We start from the raw sequence: 14,336 nt of genomic DNA on the forward strand, positions 1-14,336 counted from the left end.
CCTTATGACCCAGCTTACATTTTCTTAACCATTTCAATTTCGTTCACAGAAGGGTGGGAGTCCATACCAGCTGTCACAGAATGTTTTTCTTAGATAGATTTGTGCCTGCAGTAATACCACAACTGCAGATGGTACTAAACAAACACAAGAAAACTGAATAGTGAATCCAACCTTCAGCAGAGATGTTCCCAGGATATTTAAAAGAGGCAGGAGAGGACCAGCAATAACTCAGGGGCTTCACGGGAAAATCAGAAACTTCACTGAGAAATTAAAAATAATAATAATTAAAAACCAACACAAACCAGCTGATTTTCTTTTTATTCATCGAATTATGATCAGTTCAACTGGCACACCTCCCGCTTTTCAAAGCTTTAACTGAAGCTAACAAAATACACTTTGGTTCAACAGTAAAATTCTATCTTTAGTTTGATGTTTAAAACTTTTTTTAAAAAAAATATAAAAGTCAAGTGGACCAAACCCCTGTAAGCCATTAGGCAAAGGAAAGTGGGGTAGTGGACTGTTTGAAATCAATCAATGGAAGAACTTTCACTGCATATTATGTAACATCCTAAAGTTATATTTACAATGTGCACTGAGGAGGGAAACACGGGTTTTATCTAGAAAGGATCTGCAGGGCATATATATCAGAAAGTGATACAGGTGAATCTGTTTTTAACTCTTCTGCTTCAGCCTGCTAAAAGCAGAACACTGGATCACATCAGGTGCAGGGTTTCAAACCACTCCTTTAAACTCAGAACACTCTTGTTTGTCATCTAGTTTCTCGTCTGAAATGTTGTTTACTTTTGTTGCTTGTGGGGTTTATTACCTTTGATTTTAATCAAGTGTTTAAAAATAAGTTTCACTCTTCTGTGGATGGTTCTCCTTGTTATTGGCTTCTCTTCTGATCACCTCATCAAATTTCAGTCAGGCTTAAGGCTTTAATATGTTTTTTTGGGCATTTTCACTCCTCTATTATTTTCTTTTAGTTTGTTTTTATTGATCATGCTTATTCTTATTTATTGTATTTATATGTTTATGCCTCTCTGTTCATTTTGTGATACATATGGAATAGAAAGTGCCTTATGGATAACACATATTTGAGAGTCCTGTGCTGGATTTTTTTAAAGAATTGTAATAATTAATATACTAAAGTTTTTATATTTAGGTTGCAGTGGCTTTTATTTGTTGTTGTTGTTGTTGTTTCATCCACAGCAATAAAAGAAAAAATACTGCCTCATGAATAAACACTTTTACCCACCTCGGTTACTTCCACATGAAAATGACACAAACGACACGGTTTGGTTTTATTTTGGAATCTCCCACCGGAACCGAAATTTGTTAATTGACTGAAATTTGACAGTGGAGCGCGAGCGCGGCGGAGAAAGACGTAGAGAAAGAGAAAAAAAAGAAAGAGAGGGAGTCCGTGTTCGCGTGGAGGAAAACAGAAAAGACAGCGGCGGGTGGAGAGGAGGAGGAGGAGGAGGTGGAGGAAGAGCGGGATAAACCCAGCAGACGCACGGACGACGGGACGGCAAAGAAAGAAAAGGTGGAATAACCTGCGAGCTGCGCGCGAGGCGCCCGGAGGGATATTTTTCTCCTTTTTTTTGTTTGTTTGTTTTTTTGTTTTTTGTTTTGGGGCTCAAAGTGTTTGGATCTGATCTGCTGCTGTCGCTCCCAGCCGGGACTCCGCGGAGGGACACACAAACACACACACACACACACACATACGCACTCAGGGCTCAGTCCGGTGCCGGACGGCACGTGTGCAAGACGGTGGGTGCGTGCCCAGGTGTGCGCGGTTGTCTGTGTGTTTGTGAGTGTGTGTACGTGTCTGCTGTTCGGGGTTAAATTTGGCGTTTTTCCAGCGGAGTTCTGCGCAGCACGGGACACCTTGTTTGTGACCTGTGCGTGCGCGGGCGCACACGACGCGCTCGTGCTCTTTGTAATGACTTTGGAGCGTTTTTTTTAATCTTCTTTTATTTTTAATTTAATTCTGGGAGGAAACCGAATCCCGCTGAGTGTGTGACAGCGTGTCCACGAGCGTGCACGTGTGCGCACACGACCCCGTCCTGCGCCCGCACGCGGCGGATCGATGAGGAGGATGGATTTGTGGATTTATTTACCTTGATGGTTTTTTTTTGTTTGTTTTAATCTCACCTGCTTGGAGCGGATGGATGTTCAGTCGGAAGTAAGAAAAAACTGGATTTTACAGCTCAGGAGAAGAACACGGTAAGTTTTAGAGTTATCTTTGAAATAAAATAGAGCTAAGTTTACATTTAAACTCTTCTGTTAATCCTCTAATGTTCCACTGATGATTAACATGTCTGTATATAACTTTGCACCAATAAACAGACACTGACGTCTTCATATTATCCTGCTTTTAATTCACTTTAAAACACTCAGTTATTCCTCAGACTGAAGAAAATATTCTTTACATTGCTGATATAATTTTTTCCTGCAGTTTGAGAATTTTCCTGCTCATCTCCGACATTTTTTTTATGACTTTTATTGCACTTTTTGTCACATTCACAAGCGCAGAGAGCGCTATCTCCTGACCTAGTGCGTTTGTGTTTTATTTCAGGACAGCTTTTAGAGTTTTCTAAATGTAAGAATTTGCTGCTTTTCTTGTGAACCTGTTATAACTTGTTATAACCTTTTCAGAGCGTTCCACATTAAAGTTTCTCAAGAAATCACTTGTGTGATACCATCATTGGAGATGTGTGCCGTCCATGTTTTTGTGTCACATAACAATGCTGTTCATTTCGTTGCCTCTCATTGGTGTAGTTTCGTTGTTACTTTTGGAACATGTTCAGTAAACCTATGCTGCAGGTACGTCGTAACATACCTTCGCCCTAACCTGACATGCACCTCCCCAGAAATGTAGATACACATTGCGCGGAGACAGTTGCCTGCCGTTGTTTCCTCGTACACTTCCAGCTACTTCTTCTTCTGCTGTCATTTTTCAAATTGAGTGAAGAGAATGGATCAACTAGAAGAGTGAAAGTTCACGACCAGCCTTGTGTTTTAGCACCTAAATTGCAGAGCAGCACTTGCTCACCACCACAACTATAAATGCTCGCAATAGCAAGGTCATTAGCCATGTGGGAAGGATACACCTGGGCTCTATGCAGAAGTAAAAGTCCTACATAATGGGGAAATTATGGTTCAGCGTTGGAAGCTCGTTGACAGCCTGAGTGCAGACACAAACTGGCAGTCTACTGGCCAAAAGCTTCTGCTGTCAGGTGGGGTCAGCATCAAAAATATGATGCCACAGGTCTGTGGACGACTCTTGCTTGTGCATCAGCCAGCGACAGAGAACTACAGTGTGTTCTCTGTGTTAAAAACAATGAAATTTGTGCGTTCTCCTCCTACATTCTTTTGATATTTGATGGGGTTTTTGGGGGGTTTTGTTGGCAGTTCTTCTGTTCTTAGTGAACTCCGGTGTCGCCTCCCTTCCTTGTTCTGGACCACTTCAGCATTCGCACAACCTGCAGTGTCATCCATGTCAAGCAGTTTTGATTTTGGTAAGAGTGCACAGGAGCACAACCCGGGAATACTCGAGTGCGGCTGTTTCACACTTTAGTTCTGGCGCAGCTGCTGATCACTGCGGCAAAGCTTGCAATTACATCTGACGCACTCCTCATCATGAATCCCGGGTATGTACCTCTGAAGTCATACCTTTGGTTTGTCCTCTGTATGGCATTGAGTCTCATCAGGAGCCTTTCAAAAGTGGAGAGTCTGCAAAACGGCTTTTGTACTGGAATTTAACCAGATTATCTGACGCTGCTACTCTCTGTAAATAAAAAGTAGACCTTTCACTGTTTTAAGCGACATGGAGTGGAGAGCATGCACATATTGTGGCAAACTATTTTTATCCCAGGTAAAATTAACACCTTTGCTGCACAAAGCAAAAGAGGGCGAACACAGGACCAGCACAAAGAATCCAGTCAATTTCCAGAATAAAAGAACATATGTGCACTGCTTACGAAGCGTTCTTGGTATAATTGATGTAAAGGACAGAACGAAACCTCATCCACACCCAGTCTACTTTCTGGGTTACTCATGCCAGCCACCAGGCTTAAGCAGGGGTTAGACCAGGGGTGAGCAACTCCAGGTTTTAGATGTGTCCTTGAACCAACACAGCTGATTTAAATGGCTAAATTAGCTCCTCAACATGTCCTGAAGTTCTCCAGAGGCCTGGTAAGGAACTGATCATGTAATTCAGGTGTGCTGACCCAGGCCTGGAATTGCCCACCCCTGGGTTAGACTCAGTTAAAGACCTGCATGTGGACACCTGCAGACACCACAAAACATTCTTTGAGGTCCCGACGGACACGCGCAGAAGGTGGACTTCAGTACAGAGACTCTGAGAATGAGTTTATACTCTAAAAAAATTGTACACACAAGGTCTGCAAAGAACCTTGTGCTCATAGCTGGACTGGCCATCAGGCATACCGGGCATTTGCCCGGGGGGCCGATGGTGATTTTTTGTTTTTATGGGCCGATGTTTTTTTTGGTTTTTTTACGTAATGGTATAAACAATGAAAGGCGGTGGATTGGCCAGATGCTGGCAGATGTGTAAAAATAACTCAGTTGCTTCGTGGTGGCTATGCCAGAGCTTCCACAGATTCAGTAACATTAGCAAGTGGCTGGTCTCCACCACTTGGAAAGGTGGGAAAGGTGAGGCAGGAGGAGAAGAGACCCGAGGCGGCCGCCGGCCGAGTATCAGGTGAACTGAACTTCAGGTGAGAAGTTATGACCTGCAGTCTCTCTGGGTCAGATATGAACCAAGTTTAGGTGGAGTTTATTTTCGTTGTGCTGACTTTTTACAGTCAGTTACAAAAATTCGTACTGCGTACTAGCTAGCATGATGAAGTTTCTGGGCGGGTGCTTTATTTTTTTCATAAGGTTAGTTATTAGAGAACGGAATCGTCTCGTATTCAGAGAAAATATTACGCGTTTCGTATTGAGGTGAAAAGGAACGCGATTTGTCCCGGACTTCAGCTAGAAAAAAAAGACACAAAGCTGGAGTTATTCTGCGTCTTTACGCTGCACAGCTGCCTCTTCTTCTCTCATTCTCTCCCCCTCCTTCTCCTGTTGCTGCTTCAATCAAGAAACTGATCAATGATCAGCTGATCGGCTTTTCTGTCGCAAGTCCCGTCAGCTGTTTGTTTATCGCCCACTTTGCGCCAGAAAGAGAAAACCAGTGGAAAACCAGTGGAAAAAGAGGAAATCAGTGGATGTCGCGCTAAACAACAGCAGCACGTTTGATCAGCTGTTGTTAGAATTTAATTAATATTACTTTGTAGTATCAGCTGGTGTTTGCTGGAGCCACAGCTGTAAAAGCTGCTGGTCATGATATCGGTTTGGATATGTGAGGAGAGGGAAACATGAAGATGAAACCAGGAGATGAATCATCAGAGCTGAACAGGTGATGGATAAACAGGTTTACCTTTTAGGTGACATGAATGAGTTGAAGGGAAGTTATGAACTGTTTCTGAGAGACAAATAACACCAGGATCCTTTTTCTACGTAGCTGACAGCTGGTAACTGTGCAGGGGCGGGTCTAGCAAAGTTTTGCCAGGGGGCCAGGTAGGGCATTACCAGGGAAAGGGGGGCACAAGGAAATACTTTTCTTTCTTATTCTAATTTAAAATGTCTCGCTTTTATTAAACAATTATCTGAATCGTACAACCAACGTTTTCATTTGATGTAAAATGTATAGAAATCCATTATTGTACATTAGATTATTGTAATCTTTTTTCGGGGTCCCATCATAATTTCTTCAGAAGTAAGTACTGTATATGATGCCAGTATTTTCCCACATTTTCTAGATGCTGTACCAGTACTGTGTGTAAGTTTTATTCTTTCTCACCTGGCCATCTGTTTCCTTTCACTTTTTAAAGGTTGCCATGTTAGAAAAGATATTTGCCCTGCCATTGATGTGGTAAATAGTTTATGAAAATATCACTAAATCTGTCATTTATTATTTTTAATATTCAGTAATGATCATGTCTTCTCTGTCTTAATTTCAGGTTTCCACCATGTGTTATAGATGGTTTAGGAGGTTAATTCGACCAAGCAGTCTTTGGGTTTCGGCTAAGTTTTTTTTATAATATCAGAATAGGAAGGATGGTGTAGGTTTAAGTTCATTGGATTAATACATAAATCCCAACAAGACAGTGTACATCACTGTCACAACAGCATTTGTTTTCATTCAAAGGCTTTATGGTTTTTCCTATAATACCTGGTGGGCCAGTCTCTAGTTAAAATGCCGGGGCCGATTTTTTGTCCCAGTCCAGCCCTGCTTGTGTTCCCTACTTTATGGTGGAATTAAAGTCACTTGATGGAACAGTTCCCGAGGTGATGCACGCTTAGAGAGTACCTAAGTGTGCATCAGTGGGTTATTTTTAGTGTGGTTATTTTGACCTGTGGAAACAGTAGTGCACTTCCCCACAGAGTAGGTTAATTAGACAACCAAGTTATGAGAGTGCATTGTCTAATGATTTGTTTGCAGATGTTTCTTTTAGGTGATTTTTCTATTTTTGTTTTGCTAATGTAAAAGTACGACTTCTGGTCAGTTTGAAAGCATAAACCTGAAAAGCACCATTACAGCAGGCAGTAGCAGTTTAAGTTGGGCCTGCCCTGATTCGAGTCTCTCTTGCAGTAAACACCAGCAAAGATGTCTTTAGAGTGCTCTGTCCAGTCGATTGGTGCTGAAAATTGAAATTAGCAATGTTAGGAATGGACCATTTGAAGTGTGTTTTTGAATGTGGATCATTTAATAGCTAAATTTTGTTTATACAGAGATGTTTAACCAAGGCATTTTTTGTTCTATAATTTGCTGGGTTGGTCCTTTTGAAAACCAAAATAATTCCATGATTGCAATTGAGGGGAGTGGGGTTAATTTCTGATTGCTGATCAAAACTTCAGCTCATATGTTTTTCACAGAATCAAACTGGGTGGACAGGCTCAATTCTTGCCAGTTATAATACCAATACCTCAGCCATGGTTATTTACTGACACAAAGTATTGGCCAATATTAGTCTTAAATTAAGTGATGATGGAATTTTTTACCTGACCTCAGTGTTTGCCACAAGATTAGACTGGATTAATGTGAGTGGTTTAAAAGAAGCGCCATCGTTTGATGGAGTGTGTCAACTTGCTTGTCCACAGTCTATGCAGGGCTCTAGACTAACTTTTTGCCATGGGCGTACCGGTACGCCTAACTTTAAAAAGTTAGGCGTACCGGCACAAAAGTTAGGCGCACATAAATTTTATAATAATTTATATAATATAATGTGTTTTTCTGGATACACTGTGCTTTTTCACCATTCAAAGATTGATGACACCGTGTCAGAGCACTGGCTATGAATTTCAGAAGGATCAGGCCTTAACTTAACAGAAAAGTTAGCAATAGTTCTTTTCCTATTACAGCTACATCCACTTCTGTCGTGCCTAGGCTGCTCACTAGGGCTGGGTATCATCACTGATTTCTATAATCCATTCGATTCCGGTTTTCAAAGTCCCGATTCGATTCAACTTAGCCTCAGACAGTCAGAAATATTATTTCTGATCATTTATCAGTACTGACTTCATCAGAATTGTGAACATCACAGCAGATGCCTTTGTGTGAAAGTAACTGAGAATAAAACACAGAAAAATATGAAGGAGATTTTCCTGGTCTGGCTTTTTATAGCAGATAACCTTAAAAATATTCTACAATGTTCTGCATATAAAGTTTAAATTTCTTCAGTATTGAACAACAGAAAAAATAGGCTTTCTTGTCCGAGGTCATTTAAGTGAAAAAAGGAAAAGACAGCAGCCACAGCGCTGTAAACAACGGTAGACTGGTGGGTAATAAGCGAATGAATAATACAGAAAACAGAGATTGGAGACGGGAAACTGTTCTTGAAATACAGAGAGAGAGAGAGAGAGAGAGAGCTAGCTGTGCATGAAGTGTGATTTTAATAGTCGTGGAAGCAAAACGGCAAAATTCATGACGACATTGATCAAATGTGAAGCGCAGTTTGCTGCTTCTTTTGCTGCTTGCTCGGTGAATTTTGGTTGGAGAGAGACAAAACCTGCAGCTCAGAATCAGCGCAAAAAGACGTAATTACAGCGCGGACCGGACGCATCAGAACCGCTAAGCTCCGACAGCGTGTCCGTCTACGGGCCGTCGGGTGAGAAAGCCGAGAAAGACAAAGCTGATTCTGATGCGTCGGGTCCGTTCTGTGTTTACGTCTTTGTGTGGAATCCGTGTACCTGCTCTCATTTACTGTTTGGTTGTTGTTGAAATGGTTTTGTGAGCTTTAATCTGAGAATCTGACGTTTCTGGCAAAACACAGTTATATTTAAAAGTCGATTCAGGATTTAATGAATTGATATCGCTTTATTCAAGCTACTCACCTCCCACTTCCACCTGCACTTTCAACTGGACCACGGCCAATCAGAGAGGTCCCGCTCCTTAATATCTCTTATTGGTTTAGTCCACGATAGGGGCATAATGTGTGTCTGTTGTTGACCACAGGGAAGGTTGCAGATTTTTTTTTTTTTTTGCTACCCGAACAGTTGGTCGCACAGGTGCAACCAAATATTTTTTTTAGTTGCACCACTGAAAAATTTGGTCGCATTTGCGACCAAATTGGTCGCGCTCTAGAGCCCTGCTATGATTAAGTCAAAACATTTCCAAACATGCAGCACAGTGCAAAATGATTGAGACACATCTCATGAGTTTATATTTTGCTTCCAAGCAACCAGACCTAGCAGCTGTAAGTTCTTCAGGCTTTTTGAAGCTCTTTCTTTGGGCATTGGCTGCTTTTTCACTCATTTTCAGGCTGCGGGTTGTAACTGACCATTTTCAGAGGAAAGTCTTTTTTTTATTGTTGTTGTTGCTGTTGTTGTTAAGCCACTTAATGAAAAAACAAGATTGAAATGCCACTGGTGTTGGAGATCTGAGTGACAACACCACTGGCATTTCTGAGCATTACTGTGATCTGAAACCCACTGCAAGGCAGTAAAATCATACCTGGGTCGAAAAAGCACACAAGGGAAAACAATCAGTCATGGATTGGCCTCCCCAGAGCCCAGACCTAAATGTTGTTGAAGCAGTGTGGGATCATCTAGATAGAGAACAGAACCAAAGGCAGACAGCATCCAAAGAAGAGCTTTGGTCTGGCTTTGTTCTCCTTCAAGAAGCCAGGAGAACAATTCCTGAAAACTGCTTAAAGAAATGACAAGAAGGCTTACCTAAAATAGTTAAGGCTGTGTTGAAGAATAAAGGTGGTCATACCAAATATTGATTTTAAGCTTGTTAAATTGTTCAAGAACTGTTTTTGCCTTATGGAATGTATTTCCATGTATGTTTGCAGGTATTTCAACAAATCACTGCACCTATTTCCAATTTTTCAAGCAAAATATAAAGAAATGAGGGGTGGCTAGAGATTTTTGTACAGTATTGTAGAAAGAAAATGATGATGTATCAGTATTAAAAAAAAAAAAACAAGCAAACCTTTAATAACTTACTATGTTCGGGGGCTCTCAGCTTGCTAGTTTTGTCCAGTTTAACCCCAAAGACAACAAACACCCAAACCACCTTCAGAGATATATTTGGAATCACCATTTATTGGATGGTGGGTGGCCAGTTGGAAAATATGTCCAGTTAGCCACAAATAAATTCACTGGGTTACATTAGCTACAGTATCTTTGCTAGTTGTCAGGTCATCATAAGGCAAACTGGCAATATGTTAACTATCATCAGATGTGGCTATTTAGATTGAACAAACCGTGATGTTAAGCCTGCACCAGATTTCTTTGGCAAAGGCTTTGAGAACAATAAACTCATAATCCCGTGTTTCTTTCCAACACCAGTAAGATATGTCGTATTGTTTGCTTTGGAGACCCCTAGTGGTAGAAATCACATGCTGTTTATTATTAAATGAGTCTGCGCTTCTTTATATCTCTGTCTGATTTTCTTCAGTGTCACGTTCTCAGAATATTTCTCTCAGCCCAGTGAATTATCTCTTGTTGTGTTCCTGCAATGACTCACGCTCTGAGTTTGCTGTGACACTTCAGTACTTCTTCCTAAATCATGTAAAACCCACAAGGTTCCCAGAGTGTAAAAATATCGCTTATGTAATGTATCCAACCGTCTGTACTCGGATTACAGCCATAATTGCTGTGAGAGAGTTTTTCAAAGTTTAAACTGATCTGAAAATTTATTTTAGTCATTTTTATTTGTGTTTCGTTCATTAACTGATTATCTTTGTGGTTTTGATTTCTATAGTTTTATTTTTCAGGCCTTGTCTGGCAGAGCTGTGCAATCAGCTAAATTTAATTCTGTAATTCTGTCTTCATTTGCTTATTAAAATAAGCTGGTTGAGATTATTCTGCCACATTCTGTTTTGCAATAATGCATTACACACATTAGGGAAAATGTAAAGGAAGAGAATGTGAAAGTCAGCTTCTCTCCCCCATTGTGAGCTTTAGGTCAGCTCACAATTATTTATGTATTTCTTTGTTTAGTTAGTCAATCCATCTTAATTATAATTAAAGATCGAGGAAATTTACTAAATTACAAAAGACAAGGCTTATTCTTTTTAAAAAAACAAGTCTTAAAGTAACTGTAATCGCAGTATTGACCAAAATAACTGTCATGATTTATTTATTTTTTTATTGTTACCATAATCGAGCGTCACTATCTGAAGTCACATACACCAGTAATCAGTTTTAAAAACAATTAGGGAACTTTAATTGAAGTCACATATTTTGATGAATCTCCCAAAGATTTTCCTGGGCTTTCAGCTGTTTTTTTTTCTGGTCTTCATTCTGTCCTAATATTTCCAGACCTCCCACTGTGTTTCTGAAAAAGAAGAAAGAAACCCAGTTTTGGGGGCAGACTCATTCTCTTTGCAGCTACTCATTTAAATCTTGGGCAAAATAGATTTTTGGCTACTTCTACACTAATCCGGGTAAATTTGAAAGCAGTGTTTTTGTCTAAAAACGCTCCGTGTCCACACTATCGTTTTCAATCGTTTTCATGCACACTGAAAACGTTTACTGCGGATGCGTGAAACGTAAGACGATTCGACCTGCGTCATTTCCGTCTGCCGTTTATTTATTTTCCAGTTCTTTGAAATGTTGTGGCAAGATGGGAAAGTTTTTTTAAAGTTTTTTTAAATGGACCGACAATGAGGTGGAGTTGTTGCTGCGAGTAACACAAAAGTACAAAGTTGCTGAACAACAGCTCTGAGTAAACATTCCGTCGTCTTTGAAGAAAAGCTATCTGGATCATGTATAAACTGATATTAATTTTTAATAAGGCTGTCAAAATTGAGACCAAACAAAACAACTGCTGTACAATGCCATTGCCATCTTAGTTGAATTGGTCACATGACTGCATCACATGACTAAATTGCGACATCGTCTTCGAAAGCCTCCGTTTTCGCTGTCCACACTGCGACGCGAAAACAGCATTTTCAAATTTATTCACTTTGGAGAGCGTTTTAAAAAAGCTCAGTTTTCCTTGACCAAAAACGCCATCACAGTGTGGATGGAAGGCCAAAACAGAGAGAAAAAGATGTGTTTTCAAACAAAAACGTATTAGTTTGGACATGGCCTTCATTTGATCCCATGTGGCCTTCTGTTATGCAGTAGCCATGCCTTTTTCCACTCTCTCTTCTGTATTTCTTGCAATCCTTAGGTCAAAAAAAGCTATTTTATACTGCTTTGCACCAGGCATTGAAATCTAAAAAGATGAATGTGATCTTTAGATCCTGGTAGAATCGATTAATGAAAATCAATCCTTATGTTTCGCTATCGCCTTCAGTTTGAGGTTAAAACAGGAGGGTTAAAGATGATTTTAGTACCTTTTAAAGGGACTTTATTTCCTCTTTTCTCATTACCAGAGAGATTTCCCAGCCATCAGCAGGGCAGTCCAGATAAATCAAGGTTAAATAAACAGCGTTTTCCCTGCAGGGGTCATTAAAGTTTCATCTCAGTCTCTCGTCTCGTAAAATTAAAACAAAGCTGAGCGGAGAGCACGAAGGTAATGAACGCGTCCAGAAAATTGCAGCTCAGATTGGCCTCGGTGGCCAGCAGCACAGCTGGATCATCAGGAGTTTGAGAGAGGAGCTCCACGTGCAGCTGGCTGCAAACACAGCAATCTGGAGCTGACGTTCGCAACTGTAACATCTACATCTGTGAGGGAATGAGAGGAGGGAGAGATTTTAGAGATGTTTCAAAACATATAACTGAAGGCAGCTGAAAGAGGAAAGATACACTCACGTCATAACTAAAAATGTCTGAGTAGTTTAAGTTCATCTGAGCAACAATTTAAATGTGCTTAGTTTGAAAAAGTAACTTATAAAGGAAGAAGAGGAATAAAGGACGAAGCCACTCTGAAAAAGTCATACAATAAATGTCAAATATGCATTTTGTTGTCATATGCTGCATTTTCTCGAGACTTTCTTTAAAAAATAGCTCCGATTTGGTTTAAAATATTACATAATATTTCTAAGAAGGGCTTGCAGTTTCCATTATCTTTGAGATTTTAACATCTAAGAGAAAATTATGTGGCTGAGAAATGCAAAGTAATTTGGTGTTCGTCAGATTTTCTCACAAAAGCAAACAGGGCTCTTGAAGATTCCAGGTATAACATCTTAGTCTGAGAATCAGCTAGAATAGCTAATTCACAACAACATAAAAGCCTTGTTTTTCTTGTACTGTGTCACTCTTAACCCTTAAAGCCTGAAATATGAAATAATTGTGGAAAAATCTTTTTTTTTGTAACATTGAGAGTTTATTGAACCATCTGAGAAATTTGTTAAAAAGATAATTACATTTTAATTTCCATAAATTACTTTTAATTTGTAACTCGTTTACTAAATCTAGCAATTTTTTTTCCTTACAAATGCATTTTTTTAATGTATGTGTGTAATTAGGTTTGGGTTTCGAAGGGAAAAATCACACTGATGATGTAAAGTCTCAAAAATGCATTAAAAAAGGCATCAAATACAAAACACTATAGGCATTTAAGGGCTTAAATGTAAGGACATACAAATCCAACCTTTTCCATTCACAATCCAGTGTACATAACTTGGATTCAGGTACAGTGGGGCAAAAAAGTATTTAGTCAGCCACCGATTGTGCAAGTTCCCCCACTTAAAATGATGACAGAGGTCAGTAATTTGCACCAGAGGTACACTTCAACTGTGAGAGACAGAATGTGAAAAAAAAATCCATGAATTCACATGGTAGGATTTGTAAAGAATTTATTCGTAAATCAGGGTGGAAAATAAGTATTTGGTCACCTCAAACAAGGAAAATCTCTGGCTCTCACAGACCTGTAACGTCTTCTGTAAGAAGCTTTTCTGTCCCCCACTCGTTACCTGTATGAATGGCACCTGTTTGAACTCATCATCTGTATAAAAGACACCTGTCCACAGCCTCAAACAGTCAGACTCCAAACTCCGCCATGGCCAAGACCAAAGAGCTTTCGAAGGACACCAGGAAAAGTATTGTAGACCTGCACCAGACTGGGAAGAGTGAATCTACAATAGGCAAGCAGCTTGGTGTGAAAAAATCAACTGTGGGAGCAATCATCAGAAAATGGAAGACATACAAGACCACTGATAATCTCCCTCGATCTGGGGCTCCACGCAAGATCTCATCCCGTGGGGTCAAAATGATCATGAGAACGGTGAGCAAAGATCCCAGAACCACACGGGGGGACCTGGTGAATGACCTGCAGAGAGCTGGGACCAAAGTAACAAAGGTCACCATCAGTAACACACTACAACGGCAGGGAATCAAATCCCGCAGTGCCAGACGTGTTCCGCTGCTGAAGCCAGTGCATGTCCAGGCCCGTCTGAAGTTTGCCAGAGAGCACATGGATGATACAGCAGAGGATTGGGAGAATGTCATGTGGTCAGATGAAACCAAAGTAGAACTTTTTGGTATAAACTCAACTCGTCGTGTTTGGAGGAAGAAGAATACTGAGTTGCATCCCAAGAACACCATACCTACTGTGAAGCATGGGGGTGGAAACATCATGCTACGGGGCTGTTTTTCTGCCAAGGGGACAGGACGACTGATCCGTGTTTAGGACAGAATGAATGGGGCCATGTATCGTGAGATTTTGAGCCAAAACCTCCTTCCATCAGTGAGAACTTTGAAGATGAAACGAGGCTGGGTCTTCCAACATGACAATGATCCAAAACACACCGCCCGGGCAACAAAGGAGTGGCTCCGTAAGAAGCATTTGAAAGTCCTGGAGTGGCCTAGCCAGTCTCCAGACCTCAACCCCATAGAAAATCTGTGGCGGGAGTTGAAAGTCC

At 40.5% G+C, this 14,336-nt stretch overlaps 1 protein-coding gene across 3 annotated transcripts in view; it reads left to right on the forward strand.

Moving 5' to 3' along the window:
- Positions 1-1,319: 1,319 nt before the first annotated feature.
- LOC309700797 (BCL-6 corepressor-like) overlaps positions 1,320-14,336 on the forward strand; it is an 82,020-nt gene continuing 69,003 nt past the window's right edge. For all 3 annotated transcript variants that reach the window (XM_082524616.1, XM_082524617.1, XM_082524615.1), the window contains exon 1: positions 1,320-2,229. The gene's annotated coding sequence lies outside the window, so the exon portion shown is untranslated. The remainder of the gene's footprint in view (positions 2,230-14,336) is intronic.

This window comes from Aulonocara stuartgranti (assembly GCF_965226115.1).
Source record: "Aulonocara stuartgranti genome assembly, chromosome: 23".
Classification (NCBI taxonomy): domain Eukaryota; kingdom Metazoa; phylum Chordata; class Actinopteri; order Cichliformes; family Cichlidae; genus Aulonocara; species Aulonocara stuartgranti.